The sequence below is a fragment of the Hyperolius riggenbachi genome, chromosome 9, assembly GCF_040937935.1.
Source record: "Hyperolius riggenbachi isolate aHypRig1 chromosome 9, aHypRig1.pri, whole genome shotgun sequence".
NCBI classification, from domain to species: domain Eukaryota; kingdom Metazoa; phylum Chordata; class Amphibia; order Anura; family Hyperoliidae; genus Hyperolius; species Hyperolius riggenbachi.
Genome location: NC_090654.1, coordinates 27,185,248 through 27,201,025, shown reverse-complemented (window position 1 = coordinate 27,201,025; position 15,778 = coordinate 27,185,248). Strand labels below are relative to the sequence as shown.

Here is a 15,778-nt window from a genome sequence, read left to right as displayed (position 1 = left end):
TACAGTCGGCAACGCTACAGTTGCAATTGGTCTATGGCAGCACCCAAATTACCGATCGGGCTATGCACCCAAAATAACTGCTTCAGAAGTAAATGACTGTTTTGTGCAATGCAGCGGCCAGGTGGGATGATATAGCCTCAGTATGCATGGTGCAGGCCTGGTATTGTTACCTGCCTGATGTATTATTCAGTAATAACACAGCCCAGCTCACAAGCCTTCTCTCTATTTTACAGGCACTGCGCTCTGAGCCACGATGAGACGCTCCACTCCCACTGCGCACAATCCTGGTAACAGCCCACCCATCACCTAACACCCCTGGCGAGTGACACAGGAAACCCACTATAATGACTTCTGTGAGGTAAGAGGTGACTGCACTCTGCTCATTATGCTGGATTATGTCTCCATGGCTGCAGCCTTTGTATCTCTCCTGTCCTGGACGTCTTGCAGTTTCCGTGCTGTATTCTTTGCCTGTCTATGCTGACCATCTCTCCATCGCCAATTTTCCAGAGAGATTGGCTTTTATTAGCTGCAGGTACACACATATGAGAAGGGAGACCTTCAGTTCATGGCCTAGGACAGTGGTCCTCAAACTAAGGCCTGCGGGCCGAATGCGGCCCCCTGAGGCTTTTTTACCGGCCCTCCACAGTCCACACACAAAATATATTACTTATAGATGAGGCAGCAGTTCTGGCACCATGTTTCCACATGGAAGCCAGCAAGAAGTAATTTGCTGGCTTCCAATCCAATTCTGCATTAGGTGACACTGCTGTCCAATTGTATGGCAGGTTGTCACCTGGGTATGCTTCACTGTCTAGTGCGCAAAAACATTGTGGTAGTGGGGGAGTGATTAGAGGTAATATAAAAGCAGTGTGTGCACGTGCGTGTAGGGGTGGATCATTTGCAGTCCTTGTAATTACTGGGGAAAGGAGGGTGTTTTGGGGGGACATTTGAAAATACAGTATGTATTTTGAACACTGATTGCTTTGCTTGTGGGGGATTGTGTTTCAGGCGCTGTTTACACTACCTAGGTGTTTTCTGAGTGTCTGCTTTTAATAAAAGCCACGCTGTTAGGGCCAGTGCTCTATAGAGGAAGTCTGGGTAATTCCTGGAGTCTGGGAGCTCACGCTATAATTAAAAGTGGCCAAGCTTATTAGTAGCTAGCGGTTAGGCAAACACACAGAAAGTAACTGTATTAATAATTGAGGGTTATACTTATGGCAGCTAAGTAAGTGACCTGCCATGGGAGAGATAAAGGCCTGGTGCACACCAAAAACCGCTAGCAGATCCGCAAAATGCTAGCAGATTTTGAAACGCTTTTTCTTATTTTTCTGCAGCGTTTCAGCTAGCGTTTTGCAGTTTTGTGAAGCGTTTTTGGTGTAGTAGATTTCATGTATTGTTACAGTAAAGCTGTTACTGAACAGCTACTGTAACAAAAAACGCCTGGCAAACCGCTCTGAACTGCCGTTTTTCAGAGCGGTTTGCGGTTTTCCTATACTTAACATTGAGGCAGAAACGCATCCGCAATCCAAAATCTGCAGCAGCCCGGGAGTATGTGTTTCTGCAAAACGCCTCCCGCTCTGGTGTGCACCAGCCCATTGAAATACATTACCCTAGCGGATCCACACCCGCAAGCAGATCGCAAACCGCAGCAGAACCGCTCTGGTGTGCACTAGGCCATAGAGATAATTATCACCCATCAGCCACTGCCTTTAATCCTCCGACACGCTGCACCTGTTGGGAGGTGGGATAGGCGAAGCAGTGACTGCGTTGCACTGCGTTATGTGTCTCTTGGTGCGCCGTTTTCGTCGCATACTGATGGAACGAAAACGGCGCATGCGTTACATTTGAAAAAAAAACATTCCTGAGCATGTGCAACACAAGTAACGCAGCAGATTCATTGCTAAAGGCACAGCATGCAGCACTTTCTAATAACTGTACACGTTACACACAAACGCAACGTGTGCACTGTGAATGTCGCACAGACTTTGTATTGCTGTGCGCTAGTCTGCGTTATAATTTTTTATAATGTGCGACTTGAACGTCGCACTGTGAAAGAGGCCTAAAAGATCCGCAACAGCATAATAACCTTTACACAAAAACATTTCTTTATTACAGCTGATACAAATCCTCCAATACATCTACTTCTTGCTTTCAGGGAAGCTGACATAGGGTTAACATCCTGTGTTTACAAATAAGCTGCTCTGCTGAGGCAGCCAGCTGACACAGCTGAGAGATCAAATTACACTTGGCATTAGTCACAGATGAGGGGAATTAGACAGGCTAAACTCTATAAATGCATACAGGGTGCATTTCTCTGGGTTTTCCTTCTGTTCTGTGCATGAGTTCAGGTCCACTTTAAAGTATCCCTAAGTGAGATGTATATGGAGGCTGCCATATTTATTTCCTTTTAAACAATGCAGTTGCCTGGCATTCTGCTGAGCTCTTTGGCTACAGTAGTGTCTGATTCAAACACCTGTAACAAGCATGCAGCTAATCCAATCAGACTTCAGGCTGGGTTCACATATGACAAAGCGTGAAAGGCTGCGTTTTATGCCGTGTTTTATGTTACTTTTGGGTGCTTTTATTTAGCGTTTGCAATGCGTTTTTCATGCGTTTTGCATGGGCTTTAATGCGGTTGCGGTTTTGCATATACAAAATGCGTCTTCCCTGTGTTTTTAGATTTCCATTTATGCAAATCACTTGGAAGACAACAGGAAGTAAAAATGCATCAAAAAGTTTTGTTTTTGTTTTTTAGGAAAAAAACACATATAAAAACACATGAAAAACACATACCATTGCGTTCCCATTGACTTTCATTATGTGCTCTTTGGCAGAGTTCCTGCATATTATGCAACAAAACCCCATACTGTAAATCGCAGGTCTCTGCGTTTTTTTCTGCATCCCATTGACTAACATTGCTGCATAAAATGCAGCGTTTTATGCAACGCTAGCGTTTCTGCTGTGTGTGTGCACCCGGCCTCAGTCGGAAACACCTGATCTGCATGCTTTTTCAGGGTCTATGGTTTAGGCTGGTTTCACACCAGGACGTTGCGTTTTAGGGGACGTTATGGTCGCACAACGTGCCCCTAACGCAAGGCCTGGTGCTCTCTGCTTTGGACGTCAGAGTGAGCCGCGTTGTGCAGCTCACTCTGGCGTCCGTGATGCCGTGATGCGCACTCTTGGACGCATGCGGCATCACGTGGTCCCGCCCGGCCAATCGCCGCACAGAGCGGCCTCTCAAGGAAGTGCAGTGAATATTAATTAGCCATGTGCCTGGCCGCTCTCCGCTCCTCCCCAACGTTACTGAGCATGTGCAAACAGTCTAACGCGGCTCTGCCGCTTACAAAGTACTGCATGCAGTACGTTGACTTATGGCGCAGCGTTACTGTGTACCGCAACGTGGGCACTGTGAACAGCCCATTGATTTTTCATTGCTGTGCAGTGGGGTGCAATACAGGCTGCTCTAACATACGCCTGTAACGTCCCACTGTGAAAGCAGCCTAAATGTATTAACCTCACTATCGTTCTAATTATTTGCTGCGCACGGCAGCGGGAAGTTTTTTTTTTTTTTTTTAGCATGTAGCTAGCCTAGCGCTAGCTACATGCTTCCCCCAATTCGCTATCCCTCCCACCCCTCCGGCGCAAATGCCCAACAGGAAATCCTGTTCTGAACGGGATTTCCTGTATGGGCTTCCCCCATCGCCATGGGGACGATCGGACTGACGTCATGACGTCAGACGGAGTCCCGATCCACCCCTCAGCGCTGCCTGGCACTGATTGGCCAGGCTGCGCAAGAGGTCTGGAGGGGGGGGGGGCGGTGCAACGGCGGCGGTCAGATGTTACATGCAGCTAGCAAAGTGCTAGCTGCATGTAACAAAAAAAAATTATGCAAATCGGCCCAGCAGGGCCAGAGCAATCCTCCGCGGCGGGTTACCCCGAGCTGAGCTTGGAATAACCAGCAAGGAGGTTAAAGGCAGAGGATCGGCAGGACAGCCAGGGAATCTGCTTTCTGTAAAAGGAAATAAATATGGCAGCCTCCATATCCCTCTCACTTTAGGTGTACTGCATGCTATTAATTAGTTTAATTAATTTTAAAAAAATCATTTAAACTCCACGGAAAAAAAAGTATTATCTGTGGCATACGACATTAGTTAACGGTTATGCTTCTGGGTAGGAACACACTAGGCAGAAACGCTAGCGTTGCGGAAAACGCATATAATGCAAGTCGATGGACCGCATGGAAAAACTCACATGTTTACATTCTGCAATGTGCGTTTTTTAAAACGCAGGACTTGCTTGCTGCATATTTTTCCAAAACTCATCTAAGGCCAGAAAGCCACTAGGAGCACTTTCTAATCGCTAGTGATTTGAAAAAGCTCTTGCTAATGCAATGCTATGGGGGATTTTTATAAAATCACATCGCTCCAGTGAGATCACACCCATAGCATTACATTAGCAAGAGCTTTTCAAATCACAAAGCGCTCCTAGTGGGTTTCTGCCCTAAAACGCACATAATGAATGCAGGGGTGTTGCATTTTAGTGCGGTTTTTTTTGGATGTTTGTTTTCTTTTTTTAAACCAAGTTGTATGATGTACTTCCACTGCCTGTTGACTTCCAAGTGATTAACATTAAAACGCATATCAAAAAACGCATACCCGTATATACTCGCATATAAGCCGACCCGCATATAAGCCGACCCCCCCCCCACTTTTACTTAACAAACCAGTAAAAAATGATTGACCCCCATATAAGCCGGGGGTAGGAAATGCTGGCCGCCTTATTCCCCTAGTGTGTCCCAGTATCGCTAGTATAGTGCCCAGTACAGCTAGTATAGTGCCCCAGTACAGCTAGTATAGTGCCCCAGTACAGCTAGTATAGTGCCCCAGTACAGCTAGTATAGTGCCCCAGTATAGCTAGTATAGTGCCCAGTATAGCTAGTATAGTGTCCATTATAGCTAGTATAGTGTCCATTATAGCTAGTATAGTGTCCATTATAGCTAGTATAGTGCCCATTATAGCTAGTATAGTGCCCATTATAGCTAGTATAGTGCCCAGTGCATCTAGTATAGTGCCCCAGTATAGCTAGTATAGTGCCCAGTATAGCTAGTATAGTGTCCATTATAGCTAGTATAGTGCCCAGTGTAGCTAGTATAGTGCCCATTATAGCTAGTATAGTGCCCAGTGCAGCTAGTATAGTGCCCCAGTATAGCTAGTATAGTGCCCAGTGTAGCTAGTATAGTGCCCATTATAGCTAGTATAGTGCCCCAGTATCGCTAGTATAGTGCCCCAGTGCCCCCCCCCCCCCGCCTCCCCTCTCCCCCGCAGCCGCCGCTGCTTTTACCTTAGCAGGCGCCACTTCTTCTATTCCCCTCCTCTCTGGCTCCGTAGGACAGCAGCACTCTTCACGGTGGCTGCTGTGATCTGACAGGAAGCAGCGAAGAGCGCGGCTTCCTCTAGCGGCGGTTGCTATGGGAACTGCTCTCTCTCTCTACTGCAGCCGCCGTGAAGAGCGCTGCAGTGATTTACGGAGCCGGACAGGAGGGGGATAGAAGAAGCGGCGCCGGGCAGGTAATTGCAGCGGTAGCGGCGGCCGCGGGGGGGGGGGGGGGGGCGGGGTGACAGTGCGGGGGGCTCGGACCACCATCACCAGCACCAGACTCGCATACAAGCCGACCCCCCAACTTTTGACCCCCTTTTTGGGGGTCAAAAATTCGGCTTGTATGCGAGTATATATGGTATATGCAAACTGCAAACGCATTAAAATGCACACAAAACACATGTGCGGAACAAAAAATCCCCATAAACGCATATGCAGCAAAACGCTAACTTTCATGCATTGCCTTGCCTAGTGTATTCCTACCCTATTGGCCATTCTAAGCATTTACAGCAAAGTCCCCGTTATCTGGAACTCAGCAACCGGATGTCTCAACCAACCGGCATGCCTGAGGGGGTAACGGGGACTGTGCTTTGGGGTTTTTGGGGGGGGTTGCGGGGCATAAAATACTCACTGAGCCTCCAGACGATGTCTTCTAGCCTTCCTGTAGCTCCTAGCGCTTTCCGGCATCCATGCACAGCGCCCAGCGTGTCACATGACCCGACACGAGTCAGCTGACCTGCCGCGAGCCATACGTGAAGGACCCCAAAAAGTTGCTAGGAGATGCAGGAAGGCTATGGCCTTGTTCACATTATAAATCGCCAGCGCTACCGCAAGCACTGAGCAATTCATTGAGCTTTTTTCAAAGAGCTTTTCCCTGCGCTTTGAGCTTAGAAAAGCAGTTTTATAAGCGATTTTGTGGAGCAATTGAGATTTACACTTCCTGACTTAAAGAGAAACTCCGACCAAGAATTGAACTTTATCCCGATCAGTAGCTGATACCCCCTTTTACATGAAAAATCTATTCCTTTTAGCAGACCATCAGGGGGCGCTGTATGGCTGATATTGTGGTGAAACCCCTCCCACAAAGAAATTCTGAGTACGTACTCTTGGCAGTTTCCTGTCTGTGAACCTTGCTGCATTGTGGGAAATGGCTGTTTACAGCTGCTTCCAACTGCCAAAAAAGCAAGCAGCAGCTACATCACCTGCCCACAGTAAAAATGGCGCCATGTAATAAATGTCATGTCAGAATGTAAATCAGGGATTTAAAAGATTTTACAATGGGCAAACACTGACTAAATCCTTTATACATAATTATTGAAAAAATGAAGCACTTTTTTTTTTATTACATTATTTGCACTGGAGTTCCTCTTTAAGTCAGGAAGTGAACTCTTTGACCCGGAAAAGAATAAATACAATGTATTTATTCCTAAAAGGGCTCGGGAAATTGCTACACAAAGGGTTTTTTCAAGCATTTGGTGCTTTTTCTAAACTTCTAGAAAACGGAACATGTGAACACACTCATAGGAAATCATTACACAAGTTCTTTTAGGGCCCATTCACACTTATGTGCTTTCCAAGTGATTTCAGCATTGCTGAAAAACGCTTGTACAATGAAAAGTATATGGAAGCGTTCTCATATAAGCGATTTGCTATTTGATGAAACGCAAGCGCGTTGCCTGCAGCATTTTCTGAGCGATTAGCGTTTCAATGTTAAGTATAGGCACGCTGGTAAATCGCTCTGGAAGTGCTGGCCTGTTCACAATCAACAGAGTTTTTCCAGCAGTTTTACCCATCAAACCTTGCAGTTTACCCACAAAACACCTCTTCCTGTGCAGATGTCATTTCCTGTTTAGGGAAGACAGATACAGCTTATTGAACTGTACAGTGAAAAATCGCTGTCTCTTGGAGAAACTGCTGGAAAACTCCAGAAAATCGCTCAGCATTTGCACTTAGCGATTTCTAGTGTAAATAGGTCCTTAGGGCGATTTCTAAAATCGTCAGCGCTTAAATAAAATCTGAAAATGCTCATAGTGTGAACAAGCCCTAAAAGATGTCGCCTGGAAACTTGTTGAGTAATTTATCCTGCACAAGAGGGGGAGGTTTGTGTTTTTCGGGCGTTTGCTCAAGCAACTTGTAAGCAGGGGCGTAGCAATAGGGGGTGCAGAGGTAGCGATCGCATAAGGGCCCTTGGGCCAGAGGGACCCCGAAGGGTCCACCTTCTATCACAGACAGTATTAGCTCTCTATTGGTCCTGTGCTCATAATAATCACTTCTATAGATGCTTTGAATAGTGGTAATCCTTAACACACTGTTCCCCCTTCTTGCACCTCTGACACTGTAGTTGCCGTTGGCAGGTTTTGTTGCACCGTATCAATTGTTAGAGTGCTTGTGGGACCTCATGTGAAACTTGCACCGGGGCCCATAGCTCCTTAGCTACTCCACTGCTAGTAAGCACATGACATGTATGCGGCATGGGGGGGGGGGGGGGGGTGGACATTTGACATTGAGGGGGCAGTGTCAGGCCAGGTCAGTGAGGCGGCGGATGCGGCGTCAAAAGGCCAATTCCGCATCGATTTCAACAGATCTCTCTCCGATCAGAGAGAGAACTGTCTCTTGGTCGTTCTGCCCATATATGGTCTGATGTTACGTATGTTTTTTTTTCCTTACCCCACTTCATAGTTGCTTTAACCACGGTACTACCGTACTAGTAATATAAATGTTCCTCTTTCCCCCACTTTATAGTGGCTTTAACCACTGTAATACTAATATAAATGTTCCTCTATCATCTCGTGGAAATGTCAGAATCTCTGCCTGGAGAGCGGATTCTCTGAAGCGCTCCCTCCTGCGCCCGCACCGCGGCCAGGCTGACGTGTTTGGCGAGTGTTTGGTCAGCCATCCGGGCCTTCTGCAGAAAACTTCTGAGAACAAAGTACGCTGTTTGATTTTTTAGGTTTTCCTCGTCACAGAAACCCACATCCTGGAAAATACGCTTTCTGGAGTCCCGATTACACAGACCTGAAATAAAAATGCTTAATTCTTAACCTCATCATATATTAAAGAAGATATAAAGCCATATTGATTTTTTACACAATCCGATTGGCGGTGCGGTCTCCTTATCAGTCTGTCCCACCATTATTGATTAGTGTATGGCCTCTGTGTACACAGTGTGGAATAGACATGGCTCATTAACACCAATGCGCACGTAAAGGACAAATACGTATTGTTTGATAAAAAAACGTAAATGGTAATGGAGAAACACTGGGGAAAAAAAGGGATCAGATTTCTGCAGCTAAAAATGTTGTCTTTAAAGGGGAACTGAAGAGAGAGGTATATGGAGGCTGCCATGTTTATTTCCTTTTAAGCAATACCAGTTGCCTGGCAGCCCTGCTGATCCTCTGCCTCTAATACTATTAGCCGTAGCCCCTGAACAAGCATGCAGCAGATCAGGTGTTTCAGCCTTTAAAGTCAGATCTGACAAGACTAGCTGCATACTTGTTTCTGGTGTTATTCAGATACTGCTGCAGAGAAATAGACCAGCAGGGCTGCCAGGCAACTGGTATTGATTAAAAGCAAATAAATATGGAAGCCTCCGTATACCTCTTACTTCAGTTCCCCTTTAAATTGTACCCGAGGTGACTTGTGACATGAGATAAATATGTGTATGCAGAGTAGAAAACATATTAATAACAAGGCTGTTTTACTTGTTTCGTTTCGCTGCCTAAAACAGTTAATTTTTAGGCATGGAAGTGACAGCTTCTGTCTTGTCGGGAATATAGTAAACATCACTGTTAAAGTGTAATTGTCGGGCATAAAATCAAAAATCAATTTTTTATTTTTATCCGGTAAACAAGTAATAAAACTGCTAAACAGGCAATCCAAAAGTTTAAATCTTTATTACTTTTCTTGTTGATAAATGATCATTCAGTTTACCTGACTCTTATTTGGTACACACAAAATTTGGTACGAAAAAAGGAAGTTGCAGGGCATGCTGAGTTGTCCATTTTTGCTTCTCTACTTCCCCTCAGACTTAATGCAGTCTGATTGGCTGAAGCCTCTTTCCCTCCTGTTTTCCCCTCCCACACCTCTGTTCCTCTCTGATTGGCCAATATATCTCATGCTAAGACAATGCACTTTCTATAGTGGTGGGCGGGCAATGCATAGACAATCAGGCAGAGGAGAGTAAGGGAGGAAATGACATTAGGATGGGCTTCAAAATAGCCACAGTTAAAATACTATAGAAAAATCACTAAAATGATATGTAAGGTGTGTGTGTGTGTGTTTCTGAGATAGTATGGATGACCGCTCCTCTTTATGCAAATTACAGCCATAAAAGCTTTTCCGGCAGAATATAACTTTTGAGAGCAGAAGGAGATAAAAAAGGTTTTGTATTTTCACTCTGGGTCAGTTAACAGACTGCCACTGAGCAGAGGCAGCAAATCATTCAATCTATTTTGTAAATGTTTAAATATAAAATAAAACCATAGGATGTCTTTAAAGAAAATGTCATTTTTAGGAGTAGGAGGATAAATACAATTGTTTCTCATCAGTTTATTTTCACCTGGGGTTCACTTTAAATTAAAGGGCCAGTATCACAAAAAAATTGTAACATTTTAAAATGCATGTATAGGCATATGTATAAAATATACACTTGTTCCAGAGTAAAATGCACCATACATTTATTTTTTCCTAGGTCACGGTCACTTACAATAGACTGTAAAATCTGTCAGGTTTTGGACTAGTCCATCTCCTCTTTGGGGATTCTCAAGGTTTTCTTTATTTTCAAAAAGCACTGGACAGCCGCTGCTCAGTCCAACTGCCAGAACAGCGTGCAGCGAATAGGGAAGCTGTCCGGCATCTTTGTATAGGTCCTTTCCAGGAAGTGCTTTTGTAAAGACTAAAGGAAATACGAATCCCCTCATGAGGAGATGGACTGTTCCAAAACCTGTCAGATTTATACATTACTGTAAGTGATAGCAACATAGGAGAAAACTAATTTATAGTGTATTTTACTCTGTGAGAAATGTACTGGTATTTTAAACCATACGGTTTTTCACTATAGTGGTCCTTTAACCTCTTGACGACCAGCTGACGCCGATTGGCGTAAACTGGTCGTCTGCGGGTTTCCATGGAAACGGCAGCTCGATCGAGCGGCCTTTCCATGTCCGTTCACGGAGGGTGTCTCCGTGAACAGCCGGAGAGCCGCCGATCGCGGCTCGCCGGCAAAATGTAAACACGCGGGGAAGAAATCCCCGCTGTTTACATCATACGGCGCTGCTGCGCAGCAGCGCCGTAAGGCAGATTGGCGATCCCCGGCCTCTGATTGGCCGGGGATCGCCGGCATATGATAGGCTGAAGCCTATCCTACAATGCGCAGGATGGATATCCGTCCTGCGCAGCCCACGGAAGGAGATGGAGGGAGGGATAGGAAGGGAGCGCCAAAAACGCTGCGGAGGGGGGCTTTAAAGAGCCCCCCCTGCAAACGCAGCAAGCCAGCGGCGATCAGACCCCCCCAGCAGGACATCCCCCTAGTGGGGAAAAAAGGGGGGGAAGTCTGATCGCCCTGGCATAATCCTGATCTGTGCTGCGGGCTGGAGAGCCCACGCAGCACAGATCAGGCAATAATCCCCTGGTCGTCAAGTGGTTAAGATCACATAACCAGAAGCGACAGACGAGAGGGCCTCAGTTTCAGCTGCTGCTCAGTATGCAAAGGGGAGGAGCACAGACTGAAACTATAGGCCCATAGCAATATTAATCTGTGTTGCAGGAAGTGGCTGCGGTCTGGGCTCCTGACCACGAACTTTACTTGTGATTTATTTGAAAAATTATATCTGGGGATTTAAAATCTAGACACAGAGGTAATGCTGCGTTTTAAGACTGTATTAATAAAGAGACACTGTAACAAGGAAAACTTCCCCTGGGGGGTACTCACCTCGGGGAGGGGGAAGCCTCAGGGTCCCAATGAGGCTTCCAACGCCGTCCTCTGTCCCACGGGGGTCTCGCTGCAGCCCTCCGAACAGCGGCCTGACAAATCCGTCAGCCTGTTCAATAGTTACCTTTCCAGGCTCCAGCGGGGGCGCCGTTAGGGCTTTCGATTTTTGAAGAAAACGGAAATAGCCGATCTCAGTCGGGTCCGTTACTGTGCAGGTGCCGGAGACTTGCACCTGTGCAGTAGAATGCACCCGACTGAGATCGGGCATTTCCGCCTACTTCTGAGCACAGCGCCGCTACTGCGCCTGCGCAGGAGTCGGGAAGGTAAATATTTACATCACCGGCGTTCGGAGGGGCACAGCGGTACCCACGTGGGACGGAGGACGGCGTGGGAAGCCTCATTAGGATCCTGAGGCTTCCCCCTCCCGAGGTGAATACCCCCCAAGTGCCGTTTTTTCTTAGTACAGATTTACTTTAAAAAAACAAAAGTTTGCTTTCCTAAAACAGAAAGAATTTGCAATAATTCAGGTTGGAGTGAGCTTGAGATGTCTCCCAGAGCATCACTGCTGAATATATGCAAATTAACCATTGTACCCTTAGAAGCTAAACACACCTCCAGAACCGCTGGAATGCAATGATGTGTCAGCTTGTTACTTTGTACAGCGCCATAATAATCCAACATGCATACAGACTGTTTCGGATTGTTTGATCCTCATCAGTGCATGGCATGGATTAATTTGGCTCTATGGAGTAGGGCTTGTGAATCCGAGAGGCACAGACTAACCAGCAAGCTCATGGTGACCCAGAACTCATTGGGGTGTGTAAGGGACTACAATGGTCCTAAAAGCCTCCTTACTAAGATGTTAAGAAAAACAAAAGTTTGCTTTCCTAAAACAGAAAGAATTTGCGATAATTCAGGTTGGAGTGAGCTTGAGATGTCTCCCAGAGCACCACTGCTGAATATATGCAAATTAACCATTCTACCCTTAGAAGCTAAACACACCTCCAGAACCGCTGGAATGCAATGATGTGTCAGCTTGATTCACAAGCCCTACTCCATAGAGCCAAATTAATCCATGCCATGCACTGATGAGGATCAAACAATCCGAAACAGTCTGTATGCATGTTGGATTATTATGGCTCTGTACAAATTAACAAACTGACACATCATTGCATTCCAGCGGTTCTGGAGGTGTGTTTAGCTTCTAAGGGTGACAATGGTTCATTTGCATATATTCAGCAGTGTTGCTCTGGGAGACATCTCAAGCTCACTGTAACCTGAATTATCGCAAATTCTTTCTGTTTTAGGAAAGCAAACTTTTGTTTTTCTTAACATCTTAGTAAGGGGGCTTTTAGGACTATTGTAGTCCCTTACACACTCCAATGAGTTCTGGGTCACCATGAGCTTGCTGGTTAGTCTGTGCCTCTCAGATTTACTTTAAGATCAGTCTGGAGGCAAATATACCCCCCCCCCCTCCTCTCGACCCCCCCCCCCTCCTCTCGACCCCCACGTGTTTGTTGATGACAGTTCTGCACCCTTCCTTTCTGTGCAGATACCTGATGGGAGGGGCCAGGAGGTGTCTCATTTTATGTAACATTGGCTCAGCGTTCCATTTTCTCTTCCTGAAGTTTGTGCTCATTCCAAAACTTTAGAGAAAACAGACAAATTGCAGTGTAGGATTAGGTATGGTATAGCCGGCCCTAAGTCTATATCATACCTCCCAACTTTTTGAGACGAGAAAGAGGGACACTTAAGCCACGCCTCTGCCACACCCCTGATCACGCCCCCATCACACCCCTAGTCTTGCATGCCATAAAGATTTCATAAGAAAAATATGTTGTTTTCTAATTCAAACCACCATGGTTCATTTTCCTTCATATTAACATTTTAAAATTAGTAATATATCAATTTAAAGGATAGGAATAAAGTGTAGAGTCAATCAAACACATTTTTTTAGTACAGAAATTTATATATTTACATAGAGGGACAAAGTCCTGAAAGAGGGACAAGTCAGAAAGGAAAGAGGGACAGGGCTCCCAAAGAGGGACAGTTGGGAGCTATGCTATATTCTTGTACTTGTACGTACGTTAAAGTGAACCTCCGGACTACAAATCTACTCAGCAGCACTGAAAAGGCTTGGTGTTTCTTTAACAGTTTCACAGCATCAGAACTTTGTTTTCCTTACCAAAGCATCATTTTTAGCTGCATTTTTACCTAAGCTCCACCTGTGCAGAGCATGATGGGATTTCCTATGTTGTTGTTCACGTTGCCTAGCAACTGGGAGAGGTGCTCAGGACACAGGACAGTTGGAACTGTGTCTCATGCTCCCTGTCACCTCCTTTCAACCAAAAAGATGGCTGCCATCATGAAATCAAATATTTGCCTGTTCTTTTAAAACAGGGTGGGTAAGAGATTATATTACCTATCTATTTTAATGAACATAACTAATGTAACTTAATGACAGTATGTTTGTTTAGGCTGGAGTTCCTCTTTAAGGAATATTTTTTTCTTTCCTTGAGATAGTGGCTCAGGCATTCACCGCAGAGGCTCACAACACAATGCCAGAAGCTGATAGTAGCATTTTACAGACTGGACTCTGTGTGGAGTCATTGCAGGGAGCTGTAGCTTCTGTTCTGTCAGATTTATGTCTTCCTCTGTTGAAGTAGAACTTCTCCCCATCTGGCATGTGGATGTATCAGTGCAGAGAGCGCCCAGCTGTGTCTCCTATTACCAGGAATACATCAATGTGTGAGAAGAGGCAGGATTTGTAGTGTACTGGGTCAGTTCCTTCTCTCCTCCAACAGCTTTGTGTTATCCATTTGGAGTCTATCCTTATATCAGGATATTTAAATGCATTAGTCTACCCAGAGGTCTCTGGAAAGTTGTTTTTTTTCTTCCTGCATAATGTAATCCTAGTTCCCCTCCCTACTGTTTTAAGAGGGACTCCAGTGAAAATAATGTAATAAAAAAGTGCTTCATTTTTACAATAATTATGTGTAAATGATTGAGGGCTGGTGCACACCGAGCGGCTTTTTGGGCGTTTTCAGATCCGCTTGCGGCTGCGGATCTGCTTGGTCAATGTATCTCAATGGGGTGGTGCACACCAGAGCGGCAGGCGTTTTGCAGAAACGAAAAATGCCTGGGTGAGGCATTTTTTGGATTGCGGATGCGTTTCTGCCTCAATGTTAAGTATAGGAAAAACGCAAACCGCTCTGAAAAACGGCACTTCAGAGCGGTTTTGCAGGCGTTTTTGTTACAGAAGCTGTTCAGTAACAGCTTTACTGTAACAATATATGAAATCTACTATACTGAAAACCGCAGCAGCAATCCGCAAAACGCTAGCAAAACGCCTCATAAAAATAAAAAAAAGCGTTTAAAAATCTGCTAGCGTTTTGCGGATCTGCTAGCGGGTTTTGGTGTGCACCAGCCCTTAGTCAGTGTTTGCCAATGGTAAAATCTTTCCTCTCCCTGATTTACATTCTGACATTTATCAAATGGTGACATTTTTACTGCTGGCAGGTGATGTCAGTGGAAGGAGATGCTTTTAGCTTTTTTGGCAGTTGGAAACAGCTGTTATTTTCCACAGTGCAACACGGCTCCCACAGTGTGATGTCAGAAAGAACCATGGTCCTGACATCACACTGTGGGAGGGGCTTCACCACAATATCAGCTATACAGAGCCCCCTGGTGATCTGTTTGTGAAAAGGAAAAGATTTCTCATGGGAAAGGGGGTATCAGCTACTGATTGGGATGAAGTTCAATTCTTGGTTATAGTTCCCCTTTAAAGTGTACTTGAGATGGTACACTATGACTTATATATACTTACCTGGGGCTTCCTCCAGCCCCATGAGGACCGTGTCCTCCCTCGCCGTTGTCTTCATCCCCTCCGTTCTGCCGCTGCCAGTAATTCAGTCAGTCTCAGCCAGTCATGGGCTTCTGCGCATGCGTGGTTCGGCTGCACGCTCCATCCCCGGGAGTGTTCTGCACCTGGGTTGAACTACTGCGAAGGCACAGAACACTCCCGGCCGCAGGAGGGCGAGGAGGGGTGCGCGTGTGGCCACGCAAGCACAGAAGCCCCGACTGTCCAAGAGTCATAGCAGCAGAATGGAGGGGCGGAACAGGACGACGAGGGCGGGCATGATCCTCATAGGGGTAAGTATAAATCTATATATATAATAGAGTAAGTGCCTCAACCTTCGAGCGCGAAGAAGAAGTACTTTGCATGAGAAAATGTATGCGTGCTCAAACACCAAGTTTAAGGCCTCTTTTCCACGGACTGTTGAGCTGTGTGCTCAGCAAGCAGTTACCAGGCAGCAGTGAGCAGTTACCAGGCAGCAACAAGCAGTTACCAGGCAGCAACAAGCAGTTACCAGGCAGCAACAAGCAGTTACCAGGCAGCAGCAAGCAGTTACCAGGCAGCAGTGAGCAGATACCAGGCATCAACAAGCAGTTACCAGGCAGCAGCAAGCTGT

General features: G+C 45.8%; 1 protein-coding gene and 1 long non-coding RNA gene across 2 annotated transcripts in view; one reads left to right on the top strand and one right to left on the bottom strand.

Annotated features, from left to right (window-relative positions):
• LOC137532091 (toll-like receptor 2) overlaps nt 1–15,778 on the top strand; it is a 60,269-nt gene that overhangs the window by 29,992 nt on the left and 14,499 nt on the right. The window contains exon 2 of the mRNA XM_068252237.1: nt 234–358. The gene's annotated coding sequence lies outside the window, so the exon portion shown is untranslated. The remainder of the gene's footprint in view (nt 1–233; nt 359–15,778) is intronic.
• Nucleotides 7,904–15,778, bottom strand: part of LOC137532092 (uncharacterized) — a 122,996-nt gene continuing 115,121 nt past the window's right edge. The window contains exon 3 of the long non-coding RNA XR_011023851.1: nt 7,904–8,392. This is a non-coding gene — a long non-coding RNA (uncharacterized lncRNA). The remainder of the gene's footprint in view (nt 8,393–15,778) is intronic.